Source organism: Oryctolagus cuniculus, chromosome 2 (genome assembly GCF_964237555.1).
Source record: "Oryctolagus cuniculus chromosome 2, mOryCun1.1, whole genome shotgun sequence".
Taxonomy (NCBI): domain Eukaryota; kingdom Metazoa; phylum Chordata; class Mammalia; order Lagomorpha; family Leporidae; genus Oryctolagus; species Oryctolagus cuniculus.
In genome coordinates, this window is record NC_091433.1 from 162,934,166 (window position 1) to 162,950,917 (window position 16,752).

Genomic DNA, 16,752 nt, shown 5'->3' on the forward strand with positions numbered 1-16,752 from the left:
GGAAGAGGGAGCGGGAAAGGGGAGGGTTGCAGGTGGGAGGGAAGTTATGGGGGGGGAGCCATTGTAACCCATAAGCTGTACTTTGAAATTTATATTCATTAAATAAAAGTTAAAAAAATTAGGTCTTTGATCCACCTTGATTTGATATATTTATATATGATGAGAGTATGGATCTAATTACATTCTTCAACATATATACATCCAGTTTTGCCAGCACCATTTGTTGAAGAGGTTATCCTTATCCCAGCTCATAGTCTGAGCACTTTTGTCAAAAATTAATTGGCTATATGTACATGGATTAATTTCTAGGATCTCTGTTCTGTTACATTGACCTATGTGTTGGTTTTTACAGCAGTAGAACCTGCTTTAATTACTATAGCTTTGTAGTATGCTTTGAAGTGTTTATTGTGATGCTTCCAGCTTGTTTTGTTATCCCATATGAATTTTAGGATTGTTTTTTCTAGTTCTGTAAAGAATGTCATTGGTATTTTCATAAGGACTGCATTGAATCTATAGGTTGCTTTAGACAGTATGGACCTTTAAATGATATTGATTCATGACTCTAGATATTCCATTTCATAAGGCATTATTTTATATCCTTAAAAGGCATAAAGGTCTTGCACTTATTTTACTAGTTAGTCCTAGATACTAAATATTTTTGTTTACTTTATAAATTTTAAGGTTATTCAATACCTCTTTCCCCATTCTGAACAAGACAAAGTCTTTAAAATGCTTGAACTCTTCTTTGAATATATCACCACCTCATTATTCTTATGTATAGTTTATTTTCTTTGTGTGTACAAACCAAAACTGATTCATTTTACAGTAAATAAACTTTACTGACATTTGTGTTCACCACTGTTTTTGCATCCTGTCTTTCACCTCTGGATTGCCCCTTACTTAAGGTCTCTTTTAGTCGTTCTTTTGCTGAATGTTCATCATTTATTTTGAGTATAAGATACCAAATTGACAGCTATTTTCCTTTGGCACCTTGCAAATACATGTATCTCAATTTACTTCAATGTATTTTATTACTGATGAGGTACTTGCCACCCTTCTAATTGTCATTCACTTATATGTAAGCTGATGTGGCTCTTTTTTTTTTTTTTAAGATTGTTTGATTCTTCAGTTAACAAAAATGTGTTTACATGTGAAATTATTCTTTTTTAAAAAGTTTAATCCAGGGGCCAGTGTTGTAGTTTAGTGGGTAACGCTGCTGCCTGCAGTGCTGGCATCCCATCTGCTCGCTGATTCCAGTCCCTGCTGCTCCACTTCCAATCCAGCTCTCTGCTATGGCCTGGTAAAGCAGTGGAAGATGGCCCACATCCTTGGGCCCCTGTACCCACGTGGGAGACCTGGAAGAAGCTCCTGGCTCCTGGCTTCAGTTTGGTGCAGCTCCAGCCTTGGCAGTCAATTGGGCAGTGAACCAGCAGATGGAAGACTCTCTCTCTCTCTCTCTCTCTCTCTCTCTCTCTGCCTCTCCTTCTCTCTCTATGTAACTCTTTCAAATAAATAAATAAATCTTTTTTAAAAAGTTTAATCCAAGAACTTTTGTCTTCCATCAAAAAAATCTCAGGCACAGGATTTAAAATATTGTTTTGATATCCTCTATTCCTCTGAAACTATTAGTTGTAGATTGGATCTTGTCAATATATCTTCAGAATCTTCAAACTTTTTCACATCTTCAAAATGTACTTTCTGAGTAATTGCTTTTATATTACAATTTGTTAAGCTCTCTTTCACTGGCTCAGTAATCAATGTTTCTATTTTGAAGTTTTATATTGTTTGTTATTTATATACATACACTTGATGTTATTTCACATCTCTATTTTATTTAATAATTGATCATCCCTTGTTAAAAATTCTCATAGTATTAAGCTTTTATGCATCTCTTTGAGATATTTGGCATACTGCTAAACCATTAGAGGGATTTTGAAAGCCAGTTTTTAAAGCCACTTTATTATTTTAATTTCAACTATGCTGAATTCATCTCATTATTTATAGTCTTGGCTGAATTTCTTAGCTCTATCTTTAGAACTTTATTTGAAGACTTGTTTTGGGGTCAAAATTTTTCTTACTTTCTCTTCCCCCTTTCTACCCTTTTCTGTCCAAATGTATTATGGTTACTTTATTTTTTTTAGAACAAAGTTAAGTCAGAATTGATGAATATGACAGATGCCCCTCTAGAGAGCACCTTGCTTCTGTTATCAGGGAAAAGGTTGGGTTTATTTTGTTTTGTTTTCTTTTGTTTTGTTTGTCTTAAAAGCATCAACCCAAACATTTGCTCTATAGGGGGGTTTCTCCCAGCATCCTCTAACAAGAAATGGAGGCCCTAGCAGGTCCTGGGTTCAAATGTTCATGCTGACTCTGTCTCTCTATCTTATGAGGAGCAATTTTAATACCATCAGCCCAAAGAACCCAAACTTTCAGCCACCCCATACACACTTAAGCACCACCACCATTTATGTTTCTGATTCTGGTCTTGTATGAGATGAGATTTTAATCTTTTCTTTTTAAGTATATTATTCTGCATTAGATAAAAAGAGGAATACCTTGAACACACAGAGCCAATTTTATTAAAAGTCTTTCCTCAGTTCTCATAATACATAACATTATAGAGTCAGTGCTTAGGATATAAGCTCCAAAGGTTAGTAGAGAAATTTTTCTCTCATAGGTAGTTTGAGCAATCTACAACTAGGGGATACTCTTAGTAATTTTGTGGGGAAGCTAGTGACTACATAATTGAATAAATCTTGGATTGTCGTATTACTGAAGGACTCAGAGTGGAGATATTTTCTCCATTTCTGGCTGAGGACTTAAAATTCAAATAGGAAAAACACAGCACCCATCTATCTCTACCACCATTCCTTCCAAATCCAAAACAGATATCACTAATTAATAACCTTCCACCCTCCTAGAAGTATCCTCAGAATACTTTTCAACATGGAGACCCAGTGTCTGTCACAGGGATGGCATTCTTTTCACTCTGAGATCATTTCGTTTTGCTCCAGGCACAACAATCTCAGTCAAGGGGCTCAATACTGTTTGATTTCTTTTATTCCAATAGCTTCCTTTGCAATGTTTCCCCCATCCCTCATGTGTTATTCATTATCCAGAATGTTCAGGATCACATTAGCAGTTACCATCATCAACCAATGGGATTTCTGAAAATGAGGGCAATATTTCAAATCAGTCTTTAGTCTTTTGTTGATACTGCTAACTCAGTGTTATTAAACATTTGATCTGCTACTTCCTAGCTTTGGGCCTACACTGTCGGAAAGCTCTTATCATTTTAGAGCTACTAAACTCTACTGTATTATTAAAGAATCACAAAATCTCCTTCATCCAATTCTTTTCTGAGATAACTTTTTGAAATCACCATAATAAAATAAACTTTATAATAGAATAAATCTTGTGTTGCCTCTTGTTGCAAAACTTTACATCATAAGCCAAGTAAGAATTCTAGAGTTTTATTTTCCTAGCTAGAGATGTGAAATTTATCATATACTCAAACAGAAATACATCCTGTTTGGAGATGCTGATTATTTGATTTTTGCCTGCTATTACATTGCCCATGCTTTTATATATTATAATACCAAGGGGGAGGCTCTCTCCACCTGCAGGACCTTAGGAAGACAAAAGGAATTCTTAAGATGACTGGGTTCACATTTCCAGTGAAAATTCTATCCAATCCACTACCTATAATTATATATAACCTTAATGCATGGGTTTCAGCAACTGGTAATAAACTAGCTGTCAGAGCTAAGGGAACAGTTGTGGTGGTCCTTATTCAACCTCTGTGTGACTCTGTAAGCCCTGAATGATCGTATTTCAGAGCCCCTGCTACCCTCACATATAACTTGTAGGATTCTTTATTGACGCTGGGAGACTGGAATTCTGTAGCTCTCCCACTCCCCTCCACACCAGGAGACTTGTGTCTGCATGGGAACCTCACTGCAGCCGAGATACATCTGAGCACTGTGGCATTGGAGGTGCAGTGAAATCATGGCCTTCTGCAGGACTCAGAGCTGCAAATGCATTCTGTATGTGCAGAGGGACAGGATGTTTTATGTGCAGAACCAACACACAATCTCCCACTTCCTCATAAAACTGACTAAACAATATCCAGGGCAGTATTGTTGAAGTTCCAGGACTGTTGGTGTCCTTGAATAGCTATGAGGGACATTCAGTAGTAGATCTATTTCCTGTCTCCCACGCCTAAAATTAGTGAATGTTAAAGCAGAATCTTGACCTCAAAAATGAGCTGTCATCATTGGTTACATATGAGTATTTTCATGAGCCTCTCTAGCTACAAAAATGCTCAGTCACAAAAAATAGACTGACTTGGTTCATTGACTCAAATGGTAGGAAAGGAAATAAGAGATTTGGCTGAGTTTATCTACCTTTCAATTCTACTTCCTTTACAAATTCTGAACCTCCTACCCTACTAAAATCTTTGTTTGAACTCCTGCTTCATTTAATCCCCACCATCCATTATCACTGACTATACACTGAACCATGTATCCTGCTATTGGCATTGGTCTTGACTCTGCAGTCCTTCTTTGAGTACAAATGCCCCCCCAAAACACATGAATCCTTCTCAGTATCTATCCTACCTCTAGGCACGTGTGACATGCTCACTAAATGTTATGCTTGATAGTAGAGGCCTCGTGATTCACTGTCATCTAAGGACCAAAAGAATTAAGGGATAGCCTTTCTGCATCTGGCTCCCAAAGCAAAAGCCAACATGCTACACAACCAAGCTTTCTCATACATAGTCACTGTCAAGCGTTTCTTTGATCAATGACAAAGTCTAAATGGAGTAGGTAAGAGATAGAGGCTGCAGAGGAAGACCCAGACTGTGCCTCAAAGCCCACTACCAGTTACAGTGATGCCAATTTGGACCTGTCCCCCAGTTGATGATGTGCAGAGAAAACCTCTATGATCAGTGGTATAGTGGGTGTCACAGCATCACACAACTTTCCTGTGAAAGTGCCTCTGTGTCACCCTTGCTTTCCCTCCAGCCATCCTATGATTCCTTTGTTTTTATACTATGACTCTTAAACAGGGGTCTGCATCTTGATGGATACCCAGTGGTATATATACCCAGTGGATAGCACCCATTGCTCTGTCTTGGGTGAAGAAAATCTGACTCTAGGGCAGTTTCTTTCCTCCCTATTTTGTTTTGGAACTGCTAAACAGAAATGAGTTGGTGAGGGCAATTGTGACAAGCCCCTATTAGACGTGTGACCCTGAGAGAGACCCTGACTTGTATGGTCACTGTGTCAAAGAAGCATGAAATTCATACCTTTTCCTTCTAAAACAACTGATTTCCCCATTAAACCAGCCAGTGTGCTGTGCATACAGATTACATAGGACTATATTCTTGCATTCTAGGGCAATGTATTTCCTATCATGATTTAGTACTTCAGGAAAACAGAAGAGAACACTAAACAAAAATAAAAAAACAATATTTACACCAAAAAAAGAGAGATTAGCATTAAAATTAAGAAAAGTAAAGGATCAATTATGCTGTAATCCTTCTAGAGGGTTTTCGCTTTGCCATGTGAGCTTCCCCCAAAATGTTCAACCATGTTGATATTTCTCCTCCTCCTTTTTACCTCACTTGACCCATGAGAACTTGTATCTGCACTACACAACCCAGCGCACCCAACCTGTCCTCAAATCTATATCTTTGTTCATAAACGTGTTGTCATTATCATGATACAATGGAAAGAGACTTAATTTAGAAATCAAAAGAACCAGCTTCTAGCCCTGGTTCGTACACTAACTGACAATGTAATTGAGGCCAATCATTGCATGATAGGATATATGAGGTGGCACTTCTGCCAGGGAAAGTTGCTGAAAATAAGAAAACAATAGTGTATTCCTTTTCTATTTTGTAATGTTAACATTGTGTGTAAATACTCTGGCCTCAGAATCAGCCCTTAAGGCATTCGGATCCAGCTAAAATGCCCATGAGAGTATCTCAGGCATGGAAAGCCAAGACACTATGGCAAAAAATGACCTAAACGAAAGATCTCTGTGAGTGAGATCCCAGTGGAAAGAACTGGGAAGAAGTAGGTACCTTTCTCTGAAGGGAGGAGAGAACTTCCACTTTGATTATGGCCTTGTCCAAATAAGATCGGAGTTGGTGAATTCAAGAGGCTTCCATAGCCTTGGCAGCTCATGACAAGAGCCTCAGGTGATTACTGATGTCATAAATAAGAGTGTCAATTGTTTAATCAACAACAGGAATCACTGTGCACTTACTCCCCATGTAGGATCTCTGTCCTTAATGTGTTGCACTATGAGAATTAACAGTAAAATTAGTCTTCAAACAGTACTTTATACTTTGTGTATCTGTGTGGGTGCAAACTGTTGAAATCTTTACTTAGTATATACTAAGTTGATCTTCTGTATATAAAGATAGTTAAAAATGAAACTTAATGAAGAATGGGATGGGAGAGGAAGTAGGAGATGGGATGGTTTGCAGGTGGGAGGGTGGTTATGGGGGGAAAAACCACTATAATCCAAAAAGTTGTACTTTTGAAATTTATGTTTATTAAATAAAAGTTTTGTAAAAAAATTTATGTGTAAATAAAATTAAAAATAAATAAATAAGGCCTGAAAATGAAGCTTTGGAATTTGAATTCCTACTTAACTCAACTCCTAGTGTGACTACCTTTGAAAATCCACCTTAATATTAGAATAATAAAAGAAAGCTATAAAAAGAACATAAGCTAATTGGTGGTATTGGAATAACCCACCTTGGTAAAGTGTCTTTCAACACTCATTCCCCTCTCTTTACTCAGCCTCTCTTGGAGCTCATGTAGTCATATATTTAAATTCTGCTAATAGAAGGCAAAGGGAAGAGTCCTATAGCACATAGACATCCTAGCTGGTGTGTACTCTCTTTTATTCTTTGCCCCCCTCTATCCAGCTACTTGGGATCTGGATGAGATGGCAGGAGCTAACATGAACCATGTCTCCCCCCAGGGTAGTATGTCAGTGAGCAGGAGAGAGCCTGAGTCCCTGAGGACTTTGTGAGCAGAACCACTATGGCAACCCTGAACTGCTAACCCCAGTATTTCACATGAGAGAAAAATAAATGTCTGTCTCCTGTATTCTTGTTAGTATTTGGTATCGTTTTGTTATTCTCAGCTCAGCTAAACTGATTCTTAACTAACGCAGAATTTTATACCTAAGGGTGGGGCTACATATGACCAAACATAAAATGAATGGCATTAATTTAGAACAAGCTACTAGAGGAGAATGAAAAGTACACTAACATAGTAGGATGGAGAGATGGTATCCTCATTTTAAGGTGGCAAAATATCTGACTGTACTGTCCCCTGCTTTACCTCAGGACGCCAAATACTGATGAAAACCAAAAAATCCTGGGAAATAGTTAGAGAAAAAAATCAGAATAGTGTTTAATGTATTTAAAATGTTATATCTTCTTGTTGTATTGATCCCTTAATCATTATATAGTGTCCCTCTTTGTCTCTCTTAACAGTTTTTGTGGAAAAGTTTATGTTGTCCGATATTAAGATGGCTATGCCCGCTCTTTTTTCATTTCTGTTGGCATGGTATATCTTTTTCCAGCCTTTCACTTTCAGTCTGTATGGATCTTTGTTGGAAAGATGTGTTTCTTGTAAGCAGCAAATAGATGGGTTTTGTTCCTTAACCCAATCAGCCAATCTGTGTCTTTTAACTGGACAGTTCAGGCCATTCACGTTCAATGTGACTAATGATAAGTGGTAACTTTGCCCTGCCATTTGCCAAAGATAAGTTCTAATATATGCTTTGAATTCCCTGTGATCTTTTGCTGTGAGCTTTCCTTCCTTTACCTTCTTTCATACTGATGACCGTGTTTCTGTGTTTCTGTGTGTAACACATCTTTAAGCATCTTTTGCAGGGCTGGACGAGTGGCGACAAATTCTTTCAATTTCTGTTTGCTATGAAAAGTCTTTATTTCACCTTCATTCACAAATGATAGCTTTGCAGGATATAATATTCTGGGCTGGCAGTTTTTCTCTCTTAGTACCTGGGCTATATCTCGCCATTCCCTCCTAGCTTGTAGGGTTTCTGATGAGAAGTCAGCTGTGAGTTGTGGGGAGCAACTCGGACTAGACTGTTACTCGAATTAAGACTTATTCTATGCATCTGCTCTCCCACAATATGGCGCTGGGAGAGGAGGAAACAGCTTCTACACAGCTGCCTCCAGTTCAACCAATAAACAGCAAGACCTGCTCCTGATTGGAGGAGAGCAGCGTACTCGGCGTGTGGGCAGCAGAGTTGGGATTAGCGGAAGAGGACTATAAAGGAGGAGAGAGACAACATGCACCAGGAACATCTATCTGAAGGAACACCTGTGCAGCCCCCGAGAGAGCCGGCCAGTGGTGTGCCGCTCCCCCGCGGAAGTGGGGAAAGTGGGAGGGGGAACCGCCCCTCCACGGAGGTGGAAGGGACGGTAGCCAACCCGGGAAGGACCAGCAGCAAACCCGGGAAGGGCCGAGCAGACAAAAGAACAGCGCAGGGTCCTGTGTCATTCCTCCACGAAGAGGGGGAGCGCCATAATGGTGCCGTGACTCGGATATGAAGCCTAGGCAGGGTTTAGTGTTGTTCCTCCATGAAGACGGGGAGCGACAGTGAGTCTGATTGGAGATCCTCTGAGAGTAATCTGACGTTTCTCTCTTGCACATTTTAGGATCTTTTCTTTATGTTTCACTGTGGAGAGTTTAATTACAACGTGTCGTGGTGAGGATCTCTTTTGGTCGTGTTTATTAGGGGTTCTGTGAGCTTCCTGTACTCGGATTTCTCTGTCCTTCTCCAAACCTGGGAAATTTTCTGCTAATATCTCACTAAAAAGGCCTTCTAATCCTTTCTCTCTCTCCATGCCTTCAGGAACTCCTAGAACCCGACTGTTGGGTTTTTTAATAGTATCCTGAAGATTCCTAACAACATGTTTTAGATTTCTAATTTCCTCTTCTTTTCTTTGGTCTGAGTGTATCCTTTCCTGTTCTCTGTCTTCTAAGTCCGATATTCTCTCTTCTGCTTCACCCATTCTGTTTGTAAGGCTCTCTATTGTGTTTTTCATTTGATCTATTGAATTCTTCACTTCATTATGATTTCTCGTCACTATCACAGTTTCCTGTTGTACTAGTTGTTTTGTTTCATTTTGATTCCTCCTTAATATTTCATTTTCACGAGAGAGATTTTCTACCTTGTCCATTAAGGATTTCTGTAGTTCAAGAATTTGTTTTTGAGAACTTCTTAATGTTCTTATCAATTTTTTGAGATCTGCTTCTTGCATTTCTTCTATCTCATCATCTTCATAATCTTGAATTGGTGTGTCTTTTTCATTTGAGGGCGTCATGGTGACTTCCTTGTTTTTATTACCTCGGTTTTTGCGTTTGTTATTTGGCATATTGGAGATATTTGGTTTCTTCACTGTGGTGCTTTTTCTTGTTATACTATGACTCTAGATTAAGTGGACTGTCTGTTTTTGATGGAGCCTTAGAGGCTTGAGATGGGTGTGGCCTGAGAGCTCTGTTTGGTGTGCCAAAGGTGACACTCCCAGGTTAGGCGTGGTAGATCTCTCTCTCTCTTTTTCTGATTCAAAAGGGAAGTAATTCCACACAGCTGAACGAAGTTGGAGGTAGTTAGCAGGCAAATGATGTACCCACAGGAGCCAGAGATTGGAAGCTCTTTCCCAAGGACCACACAGGGAATCTGTTCGGCCCTCAGAGTGGGCTCAAATTCTCCTTCAGTCTCCCACTGGGTTGCCAAAGTTATGGAATTGTAGCGTCTCTGGAGAGTACTCATGTGAATTCGTGAGTTCTCTCCCCCACCATCTCTTTTTTCAGTCTCAGTTCAGTAGCACCACAAATTTACTAGGTCCTAATCTCCTGTTAATTCACCCCGCCCAGAGTCAGGTTTTTCTGCTAGGCTCAGGGCCGGTGCAGACCTGAGGTCACTCTGCTTATGATGTATGTCCAAGATGGTGCCTGCTCTTTGTCTTTCCTGCCCTTGAGAGGTGAGCGGAGAGAAACCCATGTCCGTACCAGTCACCTTTTTTTCTCTCTCTCTCTCTCTCTTCCAGTTAGCCTGGTGAACTTTCCCCCCCGGGGGTTGTTCCCTCTAGTCTCCTCTCTCCGCTTGCCTGCCGGTGTCTCGGGCTATTGAGGTTCGGCTCACCTCGAGTTCCAGCGCTGGTGTGTTGAGTCTGCCGCTGGTGTCCCAAACTGTGGGCTCCCACGCTCTCCACGCAGGTCCACTGTGAATCACGCGTTCCGGAAGAGTTTCTTCTGCTGTTTCCTCCCCTACTCTTCCTTGAACCTGCAGTATCTCCACTTTTATTAAACTGTCTCTCCCCGGTCTATCAGTGTGCTCCCTTCCTATTCGGCCATCTTGCCTCCTCCCAAAATGTGTTTTTTAACTGTGTAAGAGAGAAACTCAGCCTAGAACTAATTAGTCAACAAGATGAGTTGGAAAGTTAGATGCTCTGTAATGGAAGTCCTTTTTTTACCTACAAATTGAAGCCTTGCAAAATTAAAAATCCAACTGCTTTTAGGTCCCAAACTGAAATAAAAATAGGCAGATTTCAAAGGCGTGGCCTTAATAAGAGACGACTGATGCCCTGCTGCATACAGGCGTCCTGAAAGTCACAACACCCTACTGTTTAAGCCCCAGTTCAGAGTAATGCCTTCCCCCTAGACCCACGGTTTCATACAGCCTCCAGATCGCAATATTCAACTGAGACGGAGGAGCAGGGGAAAGTGCGGGAGCCAGAAATAAGTAAAAACTTAAGAGTCTTCAAGCTTAAACTTCCTTCTACACAAGACCTTAGCTATGGCTCTATGCACATGGAACTGCCTGGAAATTTACTAAATTTGCATGAGAATAACATAGTCAAAGACAATACAAGCCAGCCAAGACCTTAATGGACACCTCAGCCTGGAAAATATGCAGATGACAAATAAGGATAGGAACAGATGCTCCACACCGTATGTCACCAGAAAACTATGCAAAGTAGAACAACAAGGAGATACCACTACCTACTCATTAAAATGGCCAAAATCTGGAACATGGACAACAGCAAAGGCTGGTAAGGATGCGGAGCAACAGAAACTTCCATTGATTGCTCAAGGGAAGGCCAAATTTTAATGCCAAGACAGTGTGGCAGTTTCTCACAAAGCTAAATATACTCTCACCATACGATCAGCAATTGCACTCCTTACTCAAAGGAGCTGAAAAGTCCTGTCCACATAAAAACCTGCACACAGATGTTTACAGCAGCTTTATTCATAATTGACAAAATGTGGAAGCAACCAAGATGTCCTTGAGTAGGTGAGTACATAAATTGTGATACATCCAAACACTGGAATGTTATTCATGACTAAAAGGAATGAACTATCAATCACGAGAGGACATGGTAGAATCTTAAAATCTATTACTAAGTGAAAAAATCTGAGGGGATGGTGCTGTAGTGCAGCAGGTTAAGCTGCTGCTTACGGCATTTGCATCCCATATGGGCAGTGGTTCAGGTCCCCGCTGCTCCATTTCCCATTCAGCTCCTTGCTAGTATACCTGGAAGGGCAACAGAAGATGGTCCAAGTACTTGAGATCTTGCACCCATGTGGAAGACCTGGATGAAGCTCCTGGCTCTTGGCTTCAGCCTGGCCCAACCCTGGCTGTTGTGGCTATCTGGGGAGTGAACCAGTAGATGAAAGATTTATCTCTCTCTTTCTCTCTCTGTCTATCTCTGCCTCTCCCACTCTGTAACTCTGTCTTTAAAATAAATCACCTTTGGGGGGGGAGAAAAAGCTAATCTAAAAAGACTTATGGTTAACCTTGAAAAAAGTCATTTAAGCATCTTGGAGTTTGGAGAAAAACCATTTGATGAGACTATAAAAAAGAAGAGCAGCAATTTAATGAATAAATAGTCTGAAAAAAATGGTGAAAAACTTTAAAAGAAAAAATTACTATGTTCCCTGTCTAGTGCAATCTTCCAGTTATACATATTTGCCCTTCAGTACCATTGAGTAACTTTATAACTCTGTGAGGTATTCAAGTCTGAGCAAAGCCACTGCTCACTTGTCCAAAATGATGTAAGTGAAATTTTTCCAAAGATGTTTCCAACCATAACATTTCTGTGCTCTTATTATTCAGTTATCTATCTACTAGTTAATTCATTTCCAGATTTCCAACTACCTATGTGTGTGTTCTTTGAATTCTTTTTGAAATAGTTTAACATATAATGATTCATTTTTTAGTGAGTAAAGCAAAAATGTCTCATAATTTTATTTTTATATATAACATATATATACACACATACATATTATGACTTTATCTTTTTCAAAGTTACCTTTAGCACCCACTTTCTCATCCAGACTTTCTGAATGACAGCGCCATAGTTTGAATGCTGAACCCCAAACTCATGTTGAAATTGATTTGCCATTGTCACAGTATTGAGATGTAAGACATTTAATAGCTGACTAGACAGAGCCCTCATAAACAGATTAATGCTGTTATCGAGGGAACTGGTTGGTTTGTTACCACAGAAATGGGTTCCATATGATAGGAAACATTCAACCCCCTTCTCTCCCTCCCTCCCTCCTTCCCATTCCCTCTCCTCCTTTCTTGTCTCTGCTCTTCACAATGGGATGACACAGCAAGAAAGCTCTGACTTCTCAGCTTCCAGAACTATGAGCCAATAAATTTCTGTTATAAATTGCCTGGTCTCAGATATTCTGTTCTAGCAGCATAAAATGGACCAAGGCACACAGAAACCATAATCTTAATATCCCACACAAGCACTAAAAACTGGAAAGTCGACCGTCAGCAGATCAGAAATCAGAGGACTCTTTGAATACAGAAAACATTTAAAATCCAAACAGCAGGAAGACAAGATGCAGGTAAATCCACTGCAGAGGGAACTGCAATTCTTCCCTCCACAGCCTAAGAAACCCAGAGCTCAGGTCCAACAAAGAGAACAAGCAGGTGTATCCTATAGCTTTAACGGACGTTTGTCCTCAGGATTAGTTGCAGAAAATGCCTTTTAAAACTAAGTAAACAAGCTTGGGGGTAAAAGCATGCTGCTAGCAAGGATATGGGGAGACTGATACACCCAGGGAGCTTCAGGAAAGACTTGTACAACAGAAAGGGAGGGAAAGCTAAACCCAGGAGTGAAAGTAGACTAAAGTAACCCACCTCTGGAACAGTCTCCTAACTCGGGCAAATGAAGTCATCTCCAGCTTCACATTAGTCAAATCAACCATTTTCCACTTGTCTTCATTAAACAAAGATTTGTAGATCACATTCCGCTGGCACTTCCCCATTTTTAATCATTGCACAAAGAACACTGATTTATTCAGTGACTATGTTGATAACTCCTGTTTACCTAGGTCAAAATACTTGTCCCCAGTTTTCAAAATTCGATGCTGTCTAGCATCTTGTCTAAGATTTATAATATTTCTTCTGACTTCCCCAATTTGAAAAGCACCCTTCCTGCTGCAGGAAATGAAAACAATATAAGAATTGTGTACATCTACCTCTCTGTTCATCCTACCATCCTGAGAGAGGAATCGCTTTCACTTTATTGCTAGGAGAGGAGCAAGCCTGGTAACACTCATCCCTACAACACAGAGTGTAGCGTGTTTGGTTGCACAGTATATGACCTGCACAACTGAGGCCGGCCAGTGGGGCTGGGGGTCTGAGGGCTCTTCAGACATAGGTGGAATATCCTTCACGAGCAAGCTGTCAGTGCTGGCTGGAAAGCCTGTCTCCAGACCAGCTGGCATCTTTCCCACTAACGGCTCCTTGTGCTGCATGTTGACCTTGGGGCTTTAAATCACATCTTCAGGGTGGGTGCAATCTTTCACTCAGAGCTGGCAGGGGAAGGGGCTGGGCCCCTGGGGGAGGCAGACTTGTTCCAGGAGACTGAGGCTATCTTGTGTGAGTTACAGCATTAAGTCACACTTCCAGCGTAGCCGCAAGCTGCAATCTTTTACCCAGAGCTAGCAGAGGAGGGGGCTGAGCCTCTAAGGAGATGGACAGTCTCCAGGAGACCCTGCTATCTCCATGAGGCCCAAGCCAATCAACATACATATGTGAAACCCACCATCCAATGGGCACCCCCAGTAGGATGACCCAATGAACATATACTAATGCCTTAAATACCCGGACACTTCCTCAAAGCCAGTGTCCCGCTTGGGCACTCCGCCTGGTCTCCTCTCTGGCCAGATGCTTTCTCTGTCTCTTGCCAAATAAAAGTTTTTGCCTCTTTGCAAATTGTTTCCTGGCTTTTTATTTTATACTAAGCTGAGGAAAAGAACCCGCAAGACTCACTCCAGCAACCGCCCTCCCCTCCGTGACCAGTAACAACAACCATACATGGCAGTCTGAGACACTTCCAAGTTTTAGACCTATGTCCTATTATTTCCCCATGAAGCAATACACCTAGATGTGACAATAACAGCACATAGAACATCAATCGGAATATTTCACAGTACCTATGCACTGCCGTCTATTAGGGCAATAAGCATACGCAACATCATGTAATACCTTACTCATTTTTTCCTATATCTAAGTCCTTTCTGGAAGATGATCACATCTTAGCCACACGCTTCAATGCTTTGACTCCGTACTTAATGAGTGACTTGGGAGCATTGTGCTGGAGCTCAAAAGGAAGCTCTTTGGGGGTAGTGATTCCAGGCATTTCGTCTACTCCACAAAACATTATTTTGGTGTTTCCATTATATTGTCTTTTCATTTCATACAACCTTCAAGGACTGGAGGACAAAACAATTCTCAGCAAAACAATGAGAATACAGAAGAAATGCTTTGTGGGGCAATAACAAGGCACTTGCCTGGCTATTCCCACAGACCCTCAGAGCTAGGGGTGTGGAAGGGAGAACTGAGGCAGAGGAGGAGGGAAGCAGAAATTTGCAAGCAATCTTCCATATGCAGCTTCAGGCTTCATTGACATGAAAATTCAGGGATTAAAAAAACCCTTGAGCATCTTTGAAACAAGAGAAAGGACACTGAATAACATTTAAATCACGCTTCCCTTGCAAAACAAATCAGAGTTGTGACATGTTTATACCATAAAATAGAAAGTCGGGTTTCACCCTTGCAGAATAGGTGATTTTAAATACAAGCGTAGTTTGGGAAGTAATAGTATCATTAGCATTTAAAAACGCTGTTCTGAGAACGTGCACTAGAGAATTATAATACAAAGCTCTTGTATTTAACAGCCCACTGCTTCTATTTGCTCTGCTCTCATTTAGAGCAAACACATAAAAGTGAAAGGGCATATTTGCCCAGTTTTCATGATAATATGCACAAACCATAAGCCTTCTACAATAGCCCCAATATTATCTTAATGATCTTTGGATGCCCCATCAGCTTTCTTTCCTAAAGTACTACCTCCTAGCTCTCCTAACACAGGACCACAACAGAACTTACAGACAGAATCTTTCAGAGGTACCATTTATGTAGAACATGACAAAAAGTTGCAATTATTTTAACCTCTTTACATCTATTCATTGATTCTGGTTCCTAGAAGCAATCAAGTCCAATCTGTTAATAATGTGTTCATATTTCAACATAAGGCAACGATAAAATCAAAATGTAAACATGGCTCTTAAGTCTTGCAATGCAAGGAAAATTACAAGGGAAACATCAACCTGCTGTTTTCTAACATTATAGCTTTGCCCTTTCATCAACAGTAGAACTACTGAGGCAGGGGAAGGGGGTAGGGCTCAGCTCATGTGCCTTTTTCTCTTCACAGCATTAAGGATATGCTGGATCAAAGACACCCACATTTAATCTTGACTCTGCCACCTAGTAAGTGTGTGGCTTTGAGCAAAAATTTCTTAAAACTTTGGTTCCTGGGGCCGGCATGGTGGCATGTTAGGGTAAGTAGCCACCTGCAGTGCTGACATCCCACATGGACACCGGTTTGAGTCCTGGTTCCTGCACTTCCATTCCAGCTCCCTGCTAATGTGTCTGAGAAAGCAGCCAAAGATGGTCCAAGTCCTTGGGCCCCTGCCACTCACATGAGAGACCTGGAAGAAGCTCCTGGCTCCTGGTTTTAGCCTGGCCCAGCCCTGGTTGTTGTGGCCATTTGGGGAGTGAACCAGCAGATGGAAGACCACTATCTGTCTCTCTTCTCTGTCTGTAACCTTACCTTTCAAATAAATAAATAAATAAATTGGCCGGTGCCACGGCTCACTAGGCTAATCCTCCGCCTAGCGGCGCTGGCACACCAGGTTCTAATCCCGGTCGGGGCGCCGGATTCTGTCCCGGTTGCCCCTCTTCCAGTCTAGCTCTCTGCTGTAGCCCGGGAGTGCAGTGGAGGATGGCCCGAGTCCTTGGGCCCTGCACCCGCATGGGAGACCAGGAGAAGCACCTGGCTCATGACTTCGGCCACAGCGTGCCGGCCGCAGCGGCCATTGGAGGGTGAACCAATGGTAAAGGAAGAATGTCGCTCCCCCTCTTCGTGGAGGAACGACACTAGACCCTGCGCTGTTCTTTTGTCTGCTCGGCCCTTCCCGGGTTTGCTGCTGGTCCTTCCCGGGTTGGCTGCCGATCCCTCCACCTCCGTGGAGGGGCAGCTCCCCCTGCCACTTTCCCCACTTCCACGGGGGAGTGGCACACCGCCGGCCGGCTCTCTCGGGGGCTGCTCAGATGTTCCTCAGGTGTTCCTGGTGCATGTTGTCTCTCTCCTCCTTTATAGTCCTC